Genomic DNA, 19,036 nt, shown 5'->3' with positions numbered 1-19,036 from the left:
TTATTCTACCTAAGTTGCCCTCCCACAAGTGTGTACTCCGAAAGAGTGTTTAGTGCCGCCGCTCACCTTGTCAGCAATCGGCGTACGAGGTTACATCCAGAAAATGTGGAGAAGATGATGTTCATTAAAATGAATTATAATCAATTCCTCCGCGGAGACATTGACCAGCAGCAATTGCCTCCACAAAGTACACAGGGAGCTGAGATGGTGGATTCCAGTGGGGACGAATTGATAATCTGTGAGGAGGGGGATGTACACGGTGATATATCGGAGGGTGAAGATGAGGTGGACATCTTGCCTCTGTAGAGCCAGTTTGTGCAAGGAGAGATTAATTGCTTCTTTTTTGGGGGGGGTCCAAACCAACCCGTCATATCAGTCACAGTCGTGTGGCAGACCCTGTCACTGAAATGATGGGTTGGTTAAAGTGTGCATGTCCTGTTTTGTTTATACAACATAAGGGTGGGTGGGAGGGCCCAAGGACAATTCCATCTTGCACCTCTTTTTTCTTTTCTTTTTCTTTGCATCATGTGCTGATTGGGGAGGGTTTTTTTGGAAGGGACATCCTGCGTGACACTGCAGTGCCACTCCTAGATGGGCCCGGTGTTTGTGTCGGCCACTAGGGTCGCTAATCTTACTCACACAGTCAGCTACCTCATTGCGCCTCTTTTTTTCTTTGCGTCATGTGCTGTTTGGGGAGGGTTTTTTGGAAGGGACATCCTGCGTGACACTGCAGTGCCACTCCTAGATGGGCCCGGTGTTTGTGTCGGCCACTAGGGTCGCTAATCTTACTCACACAGCTACCTCATTGCGCCTCTTTTTTTCTTTGCGTCATGTGCTGTTTGGGGAGGGTTTTTTGGAAGGGACATCCTGCGTGACACTGCAGTGCCACTCCTAGATGGGCCCGGTGTTTGTGCCGGCCACTAGGGTCGCTAATCTTACTCACACAGCTACCTCATTGCGCCTCTTTTTTTCTTTGCGTCATGTGCTGTTTGGGGAGGTTTTTTTGGAAGGGCCATCCTGCGTGACACTGCAGTGCCACTCCTAGATGGGCCCGGTGTTTGTGTCGGCCACTAGGGTCGCTAATCTTACTCACACAGCTACCTCATTGCGCCTCTTTTTTTCTTTGCGTCATGTGCTGTTTGGGGAGGGTTTTTTGGAAGGGCCATCCTGCGTGACACTGCAGTGCCACTCCTAGATGGGCCCAGTGTTTGTGTCGGCCACTAGGGTCGCTAATCTTACTCACACAGCTACCTCATTGCGCCTCTTTTTTTCTTTGCGTCATGTGCTGTTTGGGGAGGGTTTTTTGGAAGGGACATCCTGCGTGACACTGCAGTGCCACTCCTAGATGGGCCCGGTGTTTGTGTCGGCCACTAGGGTCGCTAATCTTACTCACACAGCTACCTCATTGCGCCTCTTTTTTTCTTTGCGTCATGTGCTGTTTGGGGAGGGTTTTTTGGAAGGGACATCCTGCGTGACACTGCAGTGCCACTCCTAGATGGGCCCGGTGTTTGTGTCGGCCACTAGGGTCGCTTATCTTACTCACACAGCGACCTCGGTGCAAATTTTAGGACTAAAAATAATATTGTGAGGTGTGAGGTATTCAGAATAGACTGAAAATGAGTGTAAATTATGGTTTTTGAGGTTAATAATACTTTGGGATCAAAATGACCCCCAAATTCTATGATTTAAGCTGTTTTTTAGTGTTTTTTGAAAAAAACACCCGAATCCAAAACACACCCGAATCCGACAAAAAAAATTCGGTGAGGTTTTGCCAAAACGCGTTCGAACCCAAAACACGGCCGCGGAACCGAACCCAAAACCAAAACACAAAACCCGAAAAATTTCAGGCGCTCATCTCTACAAAAATGTTGAGGTTCCAAAATTAGGGAAAGATCAAGATCCACTTCCACCTCGTGCTGAAGCTGCTGCCACTAGTCATGGCCGAGACGATGAAATGCCAGCAACGTCGTCTGCCAAGGCCGATGCCCAATGTCATAGTACAGAGCATGTCAAATCCAAAACACCAAATATCAGTAAAAAAAGGACTCCAAAACTTAAAATAAAATTGTCGGAGGAGAAGCGTAAACTTGCCAATATGCCATTTACCACACGGAGTGGCAAGGAACGGCTGAGGCCCTGGCCTATGTTCATGGCTAGTGGTTCAGCTTCACATGAGGATGGAGGCACTCAGCCTCTCGCTAGAAAAATGAAAAGACTCAAGCTGGCAAAAGCAGTAGCACCGCAAAGAACTGTGCGTTCTTCGAAATCCCAAATCCACAAGGAGAGTCCAATTGTGTCGGTTGCGATGCCTGACCTTCCCAACACTGGACGTGAAGAGCATGCGCCTTCCACCATTTGCACGCCCCCTGCAAGTGCTGGAAGGAGCACCCGCAGTCCAGTTCCTGATAGTCAGATTGAAGATGTCAGTGTTGAAGTACACCAGGATGAAGAGGATATGGGTGTTGCTGGCGCTGGGGAGGAAATTGACCAGGAGGATTCTGATGGTGAGGTGGTTTGTTTAAGTCAGGCACCCGGGGAGACACCTGTTGTCCGTGGGAGGAATATGGCCGTTGACATGCCTGGTGAAAATACCAAAAAAATCAGCTCTTCGGTGTGGAGGTATTTCAACAGAAATGCGGACAACAGGTGTCAAGCCGTGTGTTCCCTTTGTCAAGCTGTAATAAGTAGGGGTAAGGACGTTAACCACCTCGGAACATCCTCCCTTATACGTCACCTGCAGCGCATTCATAATAAGTCAGTGACAAGTTCAAAAACTTTGGGTGACAGCGGAAGCAGTCCACTGACCAGTAAATCCCTTCCTCTTGTAACCAAGCTCACGCAAACCACCCCACCAACTCCCTCAGTGTCAATTTCCTCCTTCCCCAGGAATGCCAATAGTCCTGCAGGCCATGTCACTGGCAATTCTGACGATTCCTCTCCTGCCTGGGATTCCTCCGATGCATCCTTGCGTGTAACGCCTACTGCTGCTGGCGCTGCTGTTGTTGCTGCTGGGAGTCGATGGTCATCCCAGAGGGGAAGTCGTAAGACCACTTTTACTACTTCCACCAAGCAATTGACTGTCCAACAGTCCTTTGCGAGGAAGATGAAATATCACAGCAGTCATCCTACTGCAAAGCGGATAACTGAGGCCTTGGGATCCTGGGTGGTGAGAAACGTGGTTCCGGTATCCATCATTACTGCAGAGCCAACTAGAGACTTGTTGGAGGTACTGTGTCCCCGGTACCAAATACCATCTAGGTTCCATTTCTCTAGGCAGGCGATACCGAAAATGTACACAGACCTCAGAAAAAGAGTCACCAGTGTCCTAAAAAATGCAGCTGTACCCAATGTCCACTTAACCACGGACATGTGGACAAGTGGAGCAGGGCAGGGTCAGGACTATATGACTGTGACAGCCCACTGGGTAGATGTATGGACTCCCGCCGCAAGAACAGCAGCGGCGGCACCAGTAGCAGCATCTCGCAAACGCCAACTCTTTCCTAGGCAGGCTACGCTTTGTATCACCGCTTTCCAGAATACGCACACAGCTGAAAACCTCTTACGGCAATTGAGGAAGATCATCGCGGAATGGCTTACCCCAATTGGACTCTCCTGTGGATTTGTGGCATCGGACAACGCCAGCAATATTGTGTGTGCATTAAATATGGGCAAATTCCAGCACGTCCCATGTTTTGCACATACCTTGAATTTGGTGGTGCAGAATTATTTAAAAAACGACAGGGGCGTGCAAGAGATGCTGTCGGTGGCCAGAAGAATTGCGGGACACTTTCGGCGTACAGGCACCACGTACAGAAGACTGGAGCACCACCAAAAACTACTGAACCTGCCCTGCCATCATCTGAAGCAAGAAGTGGTAACGAGGTGGAATTCAACCCTCTATATGCTTCAGAGGTTGGAGGAGCAGCAAAAGGCCATTCAAGCCTATACAATTGAGCACGATATAGGAGGTGGAATGCACCTGTCTCAAGCGCAGTGGAGAATGATTTCAACGTTGTGCAAGGTTCTGCTGCCCTTTGAACTTGCCACACGTGAAGTCAGTTCAGACACTGCCAGCCTGAGTCAGGTCATTCCCCTCATCAGGCTTTTGCAGAAGAAGCTGGAGACATTGAAGGAGGAGCTAACACGGAGCGATTCCGCTAGGCATGTGGGACTTGTGGATGGAGCCCTTAATTCGCTTAACAAGGATTCACGGGTGGTCAATCTGTTGAAATCAGAGCACTACATTTTGGCCACCATGCTCGATCCTAGATTTAAAGCCTACCTTGGATCTCTCTTTCCGGCAGACACAAGTCTGCTGGGGTTGAAAGACCTGCTGGTGAGAAAATTGTCAAGTCAAGCGGAACGCGACCTGTCAACATCTCCTCCTTCACATTCTCCCGCAACTGGGGGTGCGAGGAAAAGGCTCAGAATTCCGAGCCCACCCGCTGGCGGTGATGCAGGGCAGTCTGGAGCGACTGCTGATGCTGACATCTGGTCCGGACTGAAGGACCTGACAACGATTACGGACATGTCGTCTACTGTCACTGCATATGATTCTCTCACCATTGAAAGAATGGTGGAGGATTATATGAGTGACCGCATCCAAGTAGGGCACGTCACACAGTCCATACTTATACTGGCAGGAAAAAGAGGCAATTTGGAGGCCCTTGCACAAACTGGCTTTATTCTACCTAAGTTGCCCTCCCACAAGTGTGTACTCCGAAAGAGTGTTTAGTGCCGCCGCTCACCTTGTCAGCAATCGGCGTACGAGGTTACATCCAGAAAATGTGGAGAAGATGATGTTCATTAAAATGAATTATAATCAATTCCTCCGCGGAGACATTGACCAGCAGCAATTGCCTCCACAAAGTACACAGGGAGCTGAGATGGTGGATTCCAGTGGGGACGAATTGATAATCTGTGAGGAGGGGGATGTACACGGTGATATATCGGAGGATGATGATGAGGTGGACATCTTGCCTCTGTAGAGCCAGTTTGTGCAAGGAGAGATTAATTGCTTCTTTTTTGGGGGGGGTCCAAACCAACCCGTCATATCAGTCACAGTCGTGTGGCAGACCCTGTCACTGAAATGATGGGTTGGTTAAAGTGTGCATGTCCTGTTTTGTTTATACAACATAAGGGTGGGTGGGAGGGCCCAAGGACAATTCCATCTTGCACCTCTTTTTTCTTTTATTTTTCTTTGCGTCATGTGCTGTTTGGGGAGGGTTTTTTGGAAGGGACATCCTGCGTGACACTGCAGTGCCACTCCTAAATGGGCCCGGTGTTTGTGTCGGCCACTAGGGTCGCTTATCTTACTCACACAGTCAGCTACCTCATTGCGCCTCTTTTTTTCTTTGCGTCATGTGCTGTTTGGGGAGGGTTTTTTGGAAGGGCCATCCTGCGTGACACTGCAGTGCCACTCCTAGATGGGCCCGGTGTTTGTGTCGGCCACTAGGGTCGCTAATCTTACTCACACAGCTACCTCATTGCGCCTCTTTTTTTCTTTGCGTCATGTGCTGTTTGGGGAGGGTTTTTTGGAAGGGACATCCTGCGTGACACTGCAGTGCCACTCCTAAATGGGCCCGGTGTTTGTGTCGGCCACTAGGGTCGCTTATCTTACTCACACAGTCAGCTACCTCATTGCGCCTCTTTTTTTCTTTGCGTCATGTGCTGCTGGGGAGTGTTTTTTGGAAGGGCCATCCTGCGTGACACTGCAGTGCCACTCCTAGATGGGCCCGGTGTTTGTGTCGGCCACTAGGGTCGCTAATCTTACTCACACAGCTACCTCATTGCGCCTCTTTTTTTCTTTGCGTCATGTGCTGTTTGGGGAGTGTTTTTTGGAAGGGCCATCCTGCGTGACACTGCAGTGCCACTCCTAGATGGGCCCGGTGTTTGTGTCGGCCACTAGGGTCGCTAATCTTACTCACACAGCTACCTCATTGCGCCTCTTTTTTTCTTTGCGTCATGTGCTGTTTGGGGAGGGTTTTTTGGAAGGGACATCCTGCGTGACACTGCAGTGACACTCCTAAATGGGCCCGGTGTTTGTGTCGGCCACTACGGTCGCTAATCTTACTCACACAGCTACCTCATTGCGCCTCTTTTTTTCTTTGCGTCATGTGCTGTTTGGGGAGGGTTTTTTGGAAGGGACATCCTACGTGACACTGCAGTGCCACTCCTAGATGGGCCCGGTGTTTGTGTCGGCCACTAGGGTCGCTAATCTTACTCACACAGCTACCTCATTGCGCCTCTTTTTTTCTTTGCGTCATGTGCTGTTTGGGGAGGGTTTTTTGGAAGGGCCATCCTGCGTGACACTGCAGTGCCACTCCTAGATGGGCCCGGTGTTTGTGTCGGCCACTAGGGTCGCTAATCTTACTCACACAGCTACCTCATTGCGCCTCTTTTTTTCTTTGCGTCATGTGCTGTTGGGGAGGGTTTTTTGGAAGGGACATCCTGCGTGACACTGCAGTGCCACTCCTAAATGGGCCCGGTGTTTGTGTCGGCCACTAGGGTCGCTTATCTTACTCACACAGTCAGCTACCTCATTGCGCCTCTTTTTTTCTTTGCGTCATGTGCTGTTTGGGGAGTGTTTTTTGGAAGGGCCATCCTGCGTGACACTGCAGTGCCACTCCTAGATGGGCCCGGTGTTTGTGTCGGCCACTAGGGTCGCTAATCTTACTCACACAGCTACCTCATTGCGCCTCTTTTTTTCTTTGCGTCATGTGCTGTTTGGGGAGGGTTTTTTGGAAGGGACATCCTGCGTGACACTGCAGTGCCACTCCTAAATGGGCCCGGTGTTTGTGTCGGCCACTAGGGTCGCTTATCTTACTCACACAGTCAGCTACCTCATTGCGCCTCTTTTTTTCTTTGCGTCATGTGCTGTTTGGGGAGTGTTTTTTGGAAGGGCCATCCTGCGTGACACTGCAGTGCCACTCCTAGATGGGCCCGGTGTTTGTGTCGGCCACTAGGGTCGCTAATCTTACTCACACAGCTACCTCATTGCGCCTCTTTTTTTCTTTGCGTCATGTGCTGTTTGGGGAGGGTTTTTTGGAAGGGACATCCTGCGTGACACTGCAGTGCCACTCCGAAATGGGCCCGGTGTTTGTGTCGGCCACTACGGTCGCTAATCTTACTCACACAGCTACCTCATTGCGCCTCTTTTTTTCTTTGCGTCGTGTGCTGTTTGGGGAGGGTTTTTTGGAAGGGACATCCTACGTGACACTGCAGTGCCACTCCTAGATGGGCCCGGTGTTTGTGTCGGCCACTAGGGTCGCTAATCTTACTCACACAGCTACCTCATTGCGCCTCTTTTTTTCTTTGCGTCATGTGCTGTTTGGGGAGTGTTTTTTGGAAGGGCCATCCTGCGTGACACTGCAGTGCCACTCCTAGATGGGCCCGGTGTTTGTGTCGGCCACTAGGGTCGCTAATCTTACTCACACAGCTACCTCATTGCGCCTCTTTTTTTCTTTGCGTCATGTGCTGTTTGGGGAGGGTTTTTTGGAAGGGACATCCTGCGTGACACTGCAGTGCCACTCCTAAATGGGCCCGGTGTTTGTGTCGGCCACTAGGGTCGCTAATCTTACTCACACAGCTACCTCATTGCGCCTCTTTTTTTCTTTGCGTCATGTGCTGTTTGGGGAGGGTTTTTTGGAAGGGACATCCTGCGTGACACTGCAGTGCCACTCCTAGATGGGCCAGGTGTTTGTGTCGGCCACTAGGGTCGCTTAGCTTAGTCATCCAGCGACCTCGGTGCAAATTTTAGGACTAAAAATAATATTGTGAGGTGTGAGGTATTCAGAATAGACTGAAAATGAGTGGAAATTATGGTTTTTGAGGTTAATAATAATATGGGATCAAAATGACCCCCAAATTCTATGATTTAAGCTGTTTTTTAGGGTTTTTTGAAAAAAACACCCGAATCCAAAACACACCCGAATCCGACAAAAAAAATTCGGTGAGGTTTTGCCAAAACGCGGTCGAACCCAAAACACGGCCGCGGAACCGAACCCAAAACCAAAACACAAAACCCGAAAAATTTCAGGCGCTCATCACTAGTAATTAGCCAGATATGTGTGAATTTACAGCAACGAGTGTCAGAGCCCTGTAACACCACCGAAATAACCAATTCTTCGGTGCAATTCAATTAGAGCTTGAAGTACTGTGTTACACACAATCACCTTCATGTGATATTATAATTTTAGAAAGTAACTTGTGTCAGGCTTAAAAGCACAACCCGCAATGTACACGTGAGTGCTTTTTATGCGCAGTGTAGCATTGTGTTACGATCCAGCTATACCACAGTATTGCCAAACATAATACTATATTGACGGGCTATTATTCATCTGTTTAGTGAGAACTCATTCACTGTACAGTCTGCCTCCAAAAATGCAGCCCAGGTATGAATATGGTGTTTTAGCTTTTATTTATCTAATAATACAATTTAATTACATTCCCAGAAAAATAAATGGATGGCGATAAAATAGTGATGATGCATGAAAAGATCTATTATACACGTCTTGTGTCTGATACACAGAAATGTCCACACTGCTGAAATAATACAACACAACAGGAGGCAGTAAATTGTGATAAAATGGGAAACTAGAATGTATTGGGTTTTTTTTTTCTTTGGAAAATCTTAAATGGCAAAGATGAAATAAGAGGGGGATCCAGATAAAAAAAAACGTACAGACCTCACGGTGGCTTCAATTCAAATATATGTTGTTTAATAAAACTAGGGATTTCACTAGTGTCACACAGGAGACTGACATCAATAACAAGGTAGCATTTATTTTACCGACGGACACAATACCGACGGTCATAATACCGACAGCCATTTGCCGACAGTCAAAATACTGACACGTCATAATACTGACATTCATTATGCCGACATGGGTTTTTAAGGATTTTTTTCCCCCAAAACAGACTTGTTCATACTTTACAATCCCGGTGGGCCTGGAGGGGGAATATATTAGTCTGCTGAGCGCAACGTAGCACCGTGCCCGAAGCATGGCGAGCGCAGCAAGCCATGTGATGGGACGCGGTACACTTAGACGGTGTGCATGTCGACCTATGTCGACATTGGCACAAACCCCACCCACTCACCGAAAAAAAAAAACCTCATGCCAGAATTTTGGCAAGTCGGTATTCAAAATGTCGGTGCTCTGACTATGTCGGCACTTTGAACATGTCAGCATAATGAAAGTCGGTATTTTGACCATGTCGGTATTTTGACTGTCGGTCAATGGCTGTCGGTATTGCATCCGTCAGTAAATCATACTGAACCCTAATAAACATAATAATATAGTTTGTGCAGATGTCCCATCTCAGGACCATGGACAGCAGATGGGGGGGGGGCCTCAAGGGACCAGGAACTGTCTCACTGGTCTCATGACCTCAGCAAATACTTTCCAAATGTGAACGCTGTTTATACGATAGAGACGCACCCAAGTGCTACCATTTATAAAGTGCAAGGGAAAATTGGGAATTCCAAACAATATGTAGCATTATTTTATAAAGTATGTGAAGGGACCACATTTGTCTGATGCATGGGCACTACCTAGAGCAGGCCTGGCCAACCTGTGGCTCTTCAGCTGTTGTGAAACTATAAGTCCCAGCATGACCAGTCACAGTTTTGCTAGTAGGGAATGCTTAACCTACGGCAGGGCATGTTGGGATGTGTAGTTTCATCCCATGTAAGTCTTGTAAAAAAAAATAAGAATTTACTTACCGATAATTCTATTTCTCGTAGTCCGTAGTGGATGCTGGGAACTCCGTAAGGACCATGGGGAATAGCGGCTCCGCAGGAGACTGGGCACAAAAGTAAAGCTTTAGGACTACCTGGTGTGCACTGGCTCCTCCCCCTATGACCCTCCTCCAAGCCTCAGTTAGGATACTGTGCCCGGACGAGCGTACACAATAAGGAAGGATTTTGAATCCCGGGTAAGACTCATACCAGCCACACCAATCACACCGTATAACCTGTGATCTGAACTCAGTTAACAGCATGATAACAGAGGAGCCTCTGAAAAGATGGCTCACAACAATAATAACCCGATTTTTGTAACAATAACTATGTACAAGTATTGCAGACAATCCGCACTTGGGATGGGCGCCCAGCATCCACTACGGACTACGAGAAATAGAATTATCGGTAAGTAAATTCTTATTTTCTCTGACGTCCTAGTGGATGCTGGGAACTCCGTAAGGACCATGGGGATTATACCAAAGCTCCCAAACGGGCGGGAGAGTGCGGATGACTCTGCAGCACCGAATGAGAGAACTCCAGGTCCTCCTCAGCCAGGGTATCAAATTTGTAGAATTTAGCAAACGTGTTTGCCCCTGACCAAGTAGCTGCTCGGCAAAGTTGTAAAGCCGAGACCCCTCGGGCAGCCGCCCAAGATGAGCCCACCTTCCTTGTGGAATGGGCTTTTACAAATTTTGGCTGTGGCAGGCCTGCCACAGAATGTGCAAGCTGAATTGTACTACAAATCCAACGAGCAATAGTCTGCTTAGAAGCAGGAGGACCCAGCTTGTTGGGTGCTTACAGGATAAACAGCGAGTCAGATTTTCTGACTCCAGCCGTCCTGGAAACATATATTTTCAGGGCCCTGACTACGTCCAGCAACTTGGAGTCCTCCAAGTCCCTAGTAGCCGCAGGTACCACAATAGGCTGGTTCAAGTGAAACGCTGAAACCACCTTAGGGAGAAATTGAGGACGAGTCCTCAATTCTGCCCTGTCCGTATGAAAAATTAGGTAAGGGCTTTTATAGGATAAAGCCGCCAATTCTGAGACACGCCTGGCTGAAGCCAGGGCCAACAGCATTACCACTGTCCATGTGAGATATTTTAAGTCCACAGTGGTGAGTGGTTCAAACCAATGTGATTTTAGGAACCCCAAAACTACATTGAGATCCCAAGGTGCCACTGGAGGCACAAAAGGAGGCTGTATATGCAGTACCCCCTTGACAAACGTCTGAACTTCAGGAACTGAAGCCAGTTCTTTCTGGAAGAAAATCGACAGGGCCGAAATTTGAACCTTAATGGACCCTAATTTTAGGCCCATAGACAGTCCTGTTTGCAGGAAATGCAGGAAACGACCCAGTTGAAATTCCTCTGTAGGGGCCTTCCTGGCCTCGCACCACGCAACATATTTACGCCAAATACGGTGATAATGCTGTACGGTTACATCCTTCCTGGCTTTGATCAGGGTAGGGATGACTTCATCCGGAATGCCTTTTTCCTTCAGGATCCGGCGTTCAACCGCCATGCCGTCAAACGCAGCCTCGGTAAGTCTTGGAACAGACAGAGTCCCTGCTGGAGCAGGTCCTTTCTTAGAGGTAGAGGCCACGGGTCCTCTGTGAGCATCTCTTGAAGTTCCGGGTACCAAGTCCTTCTTGGCCAATCCGGAGCCACGAGTATAGTCCTTACTCCTCTCCTTCTTATGATTCTCAGTACCTTGGGTATGAGAGGCAGAGGAGGGAACACATACACTGACTGGTACACCCACGGTGTTACCAGAGCGTCCACAGCTATTGCCTGAGGGTCCCTTGACCTGGTGCAATACCTGTCTAGTTTTTTGTTGAGGCGGGACGCCATCATGTCCACCTTTGGTTTTTCCCAACGGTTCACAATCATGTGGAAGACTTCTGGGTGAAGTCCCCACTCTCCCGGGTGGATGTCGTGTCTGCTGAGGAAGTCTGCTTCCCAGTTGTCCACTCCCGGAATGAACACTGCTGACAGTGCTATCACATGATTTTCCGCCCAGCGAAGAATCCTTGCAACTTCTGCCATTGCCCTCCTGCTTCTTGTGCCGCCCTGTCTGTTTACGTGGGCGACTGCCGTGATGTTGTCTGACTGGATCAGCACCGGCTGACCTTGAAGCAGAGGTCTTGCTAGGCTTAGAGCATTGTAGATGGCCCTTAGCTCCAGGATATTTATGTGAAGTGATGTCTCCAGGCTTGACCACAAGCCCTGGAAATTTCTTCCCTGTGTGACTGCTCCCCAGCCTCTCAGGCTGGCATCCGTGGTCACCAGGACCCAGTCCTGAATGCCGAATCTGCGGCCCTCTAGAAGATGAGCACTCTGCAACCACCACAGGAGAGACACCCTTGTCCTTGGTGACAAGATTATCCGCTGATGCATCTGAAGATGCGACCCGGACCATTTGTCTAGCAGATCCCACTGGAAGGTTCTTGCGTGGAATCTGCCGAATGGGATTGCTTCGTAAGAAGCCACCATCTTTCCCAGGACCCTTGTGCATTGATGCACTGAGACTTGGCCTGGTTTTAGGAGATTTCTGACTAGTTCGGATAACTCCCTGGCTTTCTCCTCCGGGAGAAACACCTTTTTCTGGACTGTGTCCAGGATCATCCCTAGGAATAGAAGTCGTGTCGTCGGGATCAGCTGCGATTTTGGAATATTGAGAATCCAACCGTGCTGGCGCAGCACTATCTGAGATAGTGCTACCCCGACTTCCAACTGTTCCCTGGATCTTGCCCTTATCAGGAGATCGTCCAAGTAAGGGATAACTAAAACTCCCTTCCTTCGAAGGAGTATCATCATTTCGGCCATTACCTTGGTAAAGACCCGGGGTGCCGTGGACAATCCAAACGGCAGCGTCTGAAACTGATAGTGACAGTTCTGTACCACAAACCTGAGGTACCCTTGGTGAGAAGGGTAAATTGGGACATGTAGGTAAGCATCTTTGATGTCCAGAGACACCATATAGTCCCCTTCTTCCAGGTTTGCAATCACTGCTCTGAGTGACTCCATCTTGAATTTGAACCTTTGTATGTAAGTGTTCAAGGATTTTAGGTTTAAAATTGGTCTCACCGAGCCGTCCGGCTTCGGTACCACAAATAGTGTGGAATAGTACCCCTTTCCCTGTTGTAGGAGGGGTACCTTGATTATCACCTGCTGGGAATACAGCTTGTGAATGGCTTCCAATACTGCCTCCCTGTCTGAGGGAGACGTCGGTAAAGCAGACTTTAGAAAACGGCGAGGGGGAGACGTCTCGAATTCCAATTTGTACCCCTGAGATACCACCTGAAGGATCCAGGGGTCCACTTGCGAGTGGGCCCACTGCGCACTGAACTTCTTGAGACGGGCCCCCACCGTGCCTGAGTCCGCTTGTAAAGCCCCAGCGTCATGCTGAGGACTTTGCGGAGGCGGGAGAGGGCTTTTGTTCCTGGGAACTGGCTGTTTGTTGCAGCCTTTTTCCTCTCCCTCTGCCACGGGGCAGAAATGAGGCGCCTTTTGCCCGCTTGCCCTTATGGGGCCGAAAGGACAGCGCCTGATAATACGGCGTCTTCTTAGGTTGAGAAGCTACCTGGGGTAAAAATGTGGATTTTCCAGCAGTTGCCGTGGCTACCAGGTCTGATAGACCTACCCCAAATAACTCCTCCCCCTTATAAGGCAATACTTCCATGTGCCTTTTAGAATCCGCATCACCTGACCACTGCCGCGTCCATAAACCTCTTCTTGCAGAAATGGACAGCGCGCTAACTCTTGATGCCAGTCGGCAAATATCCCTCTGTGCATCACGCATATATAGAAATGCATCCTTCAAATGCTCTATAGTCAGTAATATACTGTCCCTATCTAGGGTATCAATATTTTCAGTCAGGGAATCCGACCACGCCAGGCCCGCACTGCACATCCAGGCTGAGGCGATTGCTGGTCGCAGTATAACACCCGTGTGAGTGTATATACATTTTAGGATATTCTCCAGCTTTCTATCGGCAGGTTCCTTTAGGGCGGCCGTATCAGGAGAGGGTAGTGCTACCTGTTTAGACAAGCGTGTGAGCGCTTTATCCACCCTAGGGGGTGTTTCCCAACGTGCCCTATCCTCTGGCGGGAAAGGGTACGATGCCAATAACCTTTTAGAAATTATCATTTTTTTATCGGGGGAAACCCACGCCTCATCACACACTTCATTTAATTCCTCGGATACAGGAAAAACTACAGGCAGTTTTTTCTCACCAAACATAATACCCTTTTTAGTGGTACTTGTATTATCAGAGATATGCAATACATTTTTCATTGCTTCAATCATGTAAAGTGTGGCCCTAGTGGAAGTCACGTTTGTCTCCTCATCATCGACAATGGAGTCAGTATCCGTGTCTGTGTCTGCCATTTGAGGTAACGGGCGTTTTAAAGCCCCTGATGGCGTTTGAGACCCCTGGACAGGCACAAGCTGAGTAGCCGGCTGTCTCATGTCGTCAACTGTCTGTCGTAAAGAGCTGACACTGTCACGCAATTCCTTCCATAAGCTCATCCACTCAGGTGTCGACTCCCTAGGGGGTGACAACTCTATAATAGGCAATTGCTCCGCCTCCATCTCATTTTCCTCCTCAAACATGTCGACACAATCCTACCGACACACCGCACACACACAGGGAATGCTCTGATAGAGGACAGGACCCCACTAGCCCCTTGGGGAGACAGAGGGAGAGTATGCCAGCACACACCAGAGCGCTATATATAGACAGGAATACCACTATAAAATGTGCTTTTCCCTTTATAGCTGCTGTTAGTATTAAAACTGCGCCAAATTAGTGCCCCCCTCTCTTTTTTACCCTTTTCTGTAGTGCAGGACTGCAGGGGAGAGTCAGGGAGACGTCCTTCCAGCGGAGCTGTGATGGAAAATGGCGCCCGTGTGCTGAGGAGATAGGCTCCGCCCCCTTCTCGGCGGCCTTTTCTCACGCTTTTTGGTGAGTTCTGGCAGGGGTTAAAATACATCCATACAGCCCTGGGGGTTATATGTGGTGTATTTATGCCAGCCAAGGTGTTTACATTGCTGCTCAGGGCGCCCCCCCCCCTAGCGCCCTGCACCCTCAGTGACCGAAGTGTGAAGTGTGCCTGAGTAACAATGGCGCACAGCTGCAGTGCTGTGCGCTACCTTGTTGAAGACTGATGTCTTCTGCCGCCGATTTTTCCGGACCTCTTCTTGCTTCTGGCTCTGTAAGGGCGCGGCTCTGGGACCGAGCTCCGAGGCTGGGCCTGTGTTCGGTCCCTCTGGAGCTAATGGTGTCCAGTAGCCTAAGAAGCCCAAGCTGGCTGCAAGCAGGCAGGTTCGCTTCTTCTCCCCTTAGTCCCTCGATGCAGTGAGCCTGTTGCCAGCAGGTCTCACTGAAAATAAAAAACCTAAAACTAAACTTTCACTAAGAAGCTCAGGAGAGCCCCTAGTGTGCACCCTTCTCGGCCGGGCACAAAAATCTAACTGAGGCTTGGAGGAGGGTCATAGGGGGAGGAGCCAGTGCACACCAGGTAGTCCTAAAGCTTTACTTTTGTGCCCAGTCTCCTGCGGAGCCGCTATTCCCCATGGTCCTTACGGAGTTCCCAGCATCCACTAGGACGTCAGAGAAAATATTTGCACTTCAGGTAGTTTGAGCAGAAAATACAAGCTGGAATACATGTGATATATATTTATATCTGTTAATTTTCAGCTCAAGTTAATGAGGATCAATTAAGGATGTTCTAAACAGCATCCTGTAAATTACTCAGTAAGAGGCCGTGGATGAAGTAATGACGGTGTTAAATTATCTCTTATTTCCGGACGCTCTCATAGAAGTTTCAGAAACCACGCATAGGTCAATATTAATAGGATTATTAAACTAAATATTTAAGTAGAGAGCTCAAGAGGCTCCATGTGCAAACTTCATTACAAAGTCATCATTTCCGAAAGAGAAATCAACTTAAGGAAAAGAACTCAAGCTTTGGTTTATATATACAGTATATCAGGGGGAAAGATATCATTGAAGTTTCTGATAAAGGAGGTGACTGAGACTAAGCACCCAGACTGGCATTGCCCATTAATGTAGACATAGGTATACAATACAAATAGGCAGCACAGGCAGCTGCATGGTGCAAAGGGGTACTAGTTGCAGAGGAATTCATGTCTTATGAATCAGATCCTTGTTTCTTCCCTGTAGTAGCAGAACTATGTCTAGTATTGGATAATGTACAGAAAAACTGACCATAGAGTCGTTTACTGAATCTTGAGGGTAATTCAGACCTGATTGTAGCAGCAAATTTGTTAGCAGTTGGGCAAAACCATGCAGGGTTAACATGGTTAGATATAACATGTGCAGAGAGAGTTAGATTTGGGTGGGTTATGTTGTTTCTGTGCAGAGTAAATACTGGCTGCTTTATTTTTACACTGCAATCTCACTCTCTCTGCACATGTTATATCTGCCCCCCCCCCCTGCAATGCACATGGTTTTGCCCAACTGCTAACACATTTGCTGCTGCGATCAAGTCTGAATTACCCCCCTTGTATGCTAAGATAGTAATCCTATCACTGCTGACTAATGACAGACAATAAAAGTATCGAGCTACTGTACATCAAGGGTCTGTGCAGCAACTGAAGTCAACCCATTTCTCATACTGATTTGCAGATCCCTATATTTGGGGTCAGCCTAACCACTGTCAATGCAGGAGGGTTTCCAGATGCCCAGAAACCCCCCGTCACCACAGCCTGGACAGTGGCCACTACATGCAGCATAAAGGTTGGAATCCATAATCATTGGCCTACATATGTCTAAAGTACTGTATTACATAAAAAGCACTTTGGGGCAGACTATAACTTGTTACATGTTAAATATGCATCCTCCATGAGCTGGTGACAGGATCTCTAAAATCAAACATTTGGAAACCCCCCTCCAGAAATCCTGCATTTGCCCCTGCTAAACATTCCAACAGTGCTGGCTATCATCTAGTTTACATGTTCAACCAAGGCAAAGCGGACAAAGAGCTGCGGCAGGATGTACGGTATTAAGTACATAATGGCCCTCATTCCGAGTTGTTCGCTCGCTAACTGCTTTTAGCAGCATTGCACATGCTAGGCCGCCGCCCTCTGGGAGTGTATTTTAGCATAGCAGAATAGCGAACGAAAGATTAGCAGAACTGCTACTAAATAATTTGCTGCAGTTTCTGAGTAGCTCCAGACCTACTCCTAGATTGCGATCAGCTCAGTCCGTTTAGTTCCTGGTTTGACGTCACAAACACGCCCTGCGTTCGGCCAGCCACTCCCCCGTTTCTCCAGCCACTCCTGCCTTTTTACCTGGCACGCCTGCGTTTTTTAGCACACTCCCTGAAAACAGTTTCCGCCCAGAAACATCCACTTCCTGTCAATCACACTACGATCACTCGAGCGATGAAAAAATGTCACTCGACCTTGTGTAAATCTACAAAGTTTTGTGTGAAAGTACTTAGCGCATGCGCGCTGTGTACCATGCGCATTTTTGCCGTTTTTTTACTTAATCGCTGCACAGCGAAAATCGGCAGCGAGCGAACAACTCGGAATGACCACCAATGTCCAATCCTGTAGCCATCGTCCATTCTGTCTGAGCTGCATTCAACTGCAACACGCCTTGAGAACATTTAGAGTAGGGATTGTTCATCCCTATATGGATACAGCGATCAAGTTAGCTATTTGTTTTTGGTTTTATTGCAGTCATGTATCATTCTAGAGGTCACTATGAAGGTTATGTTTGCTGTGGGTGCATTCCCTATCGGGAACCAGGATTCAAACGTACATTTATATAGCATTTACCATGTGGTTGTGTACAGTTCAAATGCATGGACATACTGTATGACTAGCGCACAGGAAACTGTCTAACAAAGGTCTTCATCAGCGCTATCTTTAACAATATATAATAATATTCAGAAATAAAGGAACCCCCTGAAGAAGCATTTGAATGTAATATTTAAATAATCCACAGAGACCGATTGTCAGGCGTACAAAAATAGTTATAAATTCTGTATGTAATGCATTATTAAACATATGTTTTCAGTTGTCATCATTTTCCACACATATGAACGTAATTGCGGCCAGGAGTCCACAGAGCCCCAGGATCACACAGAAATGAGCTGGTGGTTTATCAGCAACAGAAGGCTGTAACTTGCGAGATCCTGGTGCTGCCCTGCCAGACCCTTCGCTCCCTATAGCTGTGGCTGCCATTCAGTGCTTAAGTTCCCAGCATTCCACAGCGTGTTTTCTGAGTCCTTGTTGCTAACAATGTTCTGCACCGAGGCACTGGAAATTCCCCATGACATGGAAAAATGAGCGCCGTCAGGGGAAAAGCAATACAGTAGCTATGGAAGTCTGATCAATCTTCCAACCAACTATACTCTTAGGAGTAGAAGGTTATTTATTGTCAGGCACAGAACTGATAATTCCTCATGTCAAATCTCTCAAGTAACCAAAAACAGAATCTCTGCATTCTACTCATCATCTCACCATACAACCTGGCCCCTCGGCCTTATTCCCTACCTACTTCTCCACCCCATCTCCTCCGTAGCATGCCCACCTCTAGCTCACCTCCTCAACCTGTCTCTCTCCACTGGAACATTTCCATCCTCCATTAAATATGCAGTCATTCTACCACTCCTGAAGAAGACATCTATCAATCCAGCCTATCGCTCCAACTACTGCCCTGTTTGTCTCCTCAACCTTTGTCTCCAAGCTGCTATCTCTATCTCTACTTTCTGTCACTTTCATTGTCTGCACTCAGGCTTCGAACAATAATATACAGTACTTGCAGTAACGTCACTTCTAAATACTCATCCTTCTGGAGCCCTCTGATATGTGTGACCTCTTTCTCCTGCACACCCATCATTCCACTGGCCTTTGTGAGTCAGTACACCCCTGGTTCACTTCCTACAGTACCTGTCCTCTGTACTGAAGATCATGTAGTAAAGGTGAGTAATTAGAACACACCAGACATGATTACATACTGTATTCTAGAAGGAATGTAATTGTAGTAAGATCATTTCTAGCTCAAGGTCAGGTCATGCTGGGAAGGTGTAGTGTAATATGTCTGTGTAGGATGTAATACACAGTAATTGTGTAATAAATATGTTCAGTTCTCCTGTCATGTTGGGTAGGTGAAATTGCCTATACTGTATATTGCGTAATGCATTTGTATTATTTCCATGTTCGTTAGGATATGCTGTGGGGGGTGCAGTTTCTTTGCACACTGTAATACAACTGCATAATGCAATGTTTGGGAGATGTAGGCGGATGATGCAGACATTG

The 19,036-nt window shown here is 47.9% G+C and overlaps 1 protein-coding gene across 2 annotated transcripts in view; it reads right to left on the bottom strand.

Moving 5' to 3' along the window:
* The window catches only part of SORCS2 (sortilin related VPS10 domain containing receptor 2), a 1,363,792-nt gene that overhangs the window by 940,541 nt on the left and 404,215 nt on the right, over positions 1 to 19,036 (bottom strand). The window lies entirely within an intron of this gene.

This window comes from Pseudophryne corroboree, chromosome 1 (assembly GCF_028390025.1).
Source record: "Pseudophryne corroboree isolate aPseCor3 chromosome 1, aPseCor3.hap2, whole genome shotgun sequence".
Taxonomy (NCBI): domain Eukaryota; kingdom Metazoa; phylum Chordata; class Amphibia; order Anura; family Myobatrachidae; genus Pseudophryne; species Pseudophryne corroboree.
The sequence above is the reverse complement of the archived record's forward strand: the minus strand, read 5'-3'. Positions and strand labels throughout refer to the sequence as shown.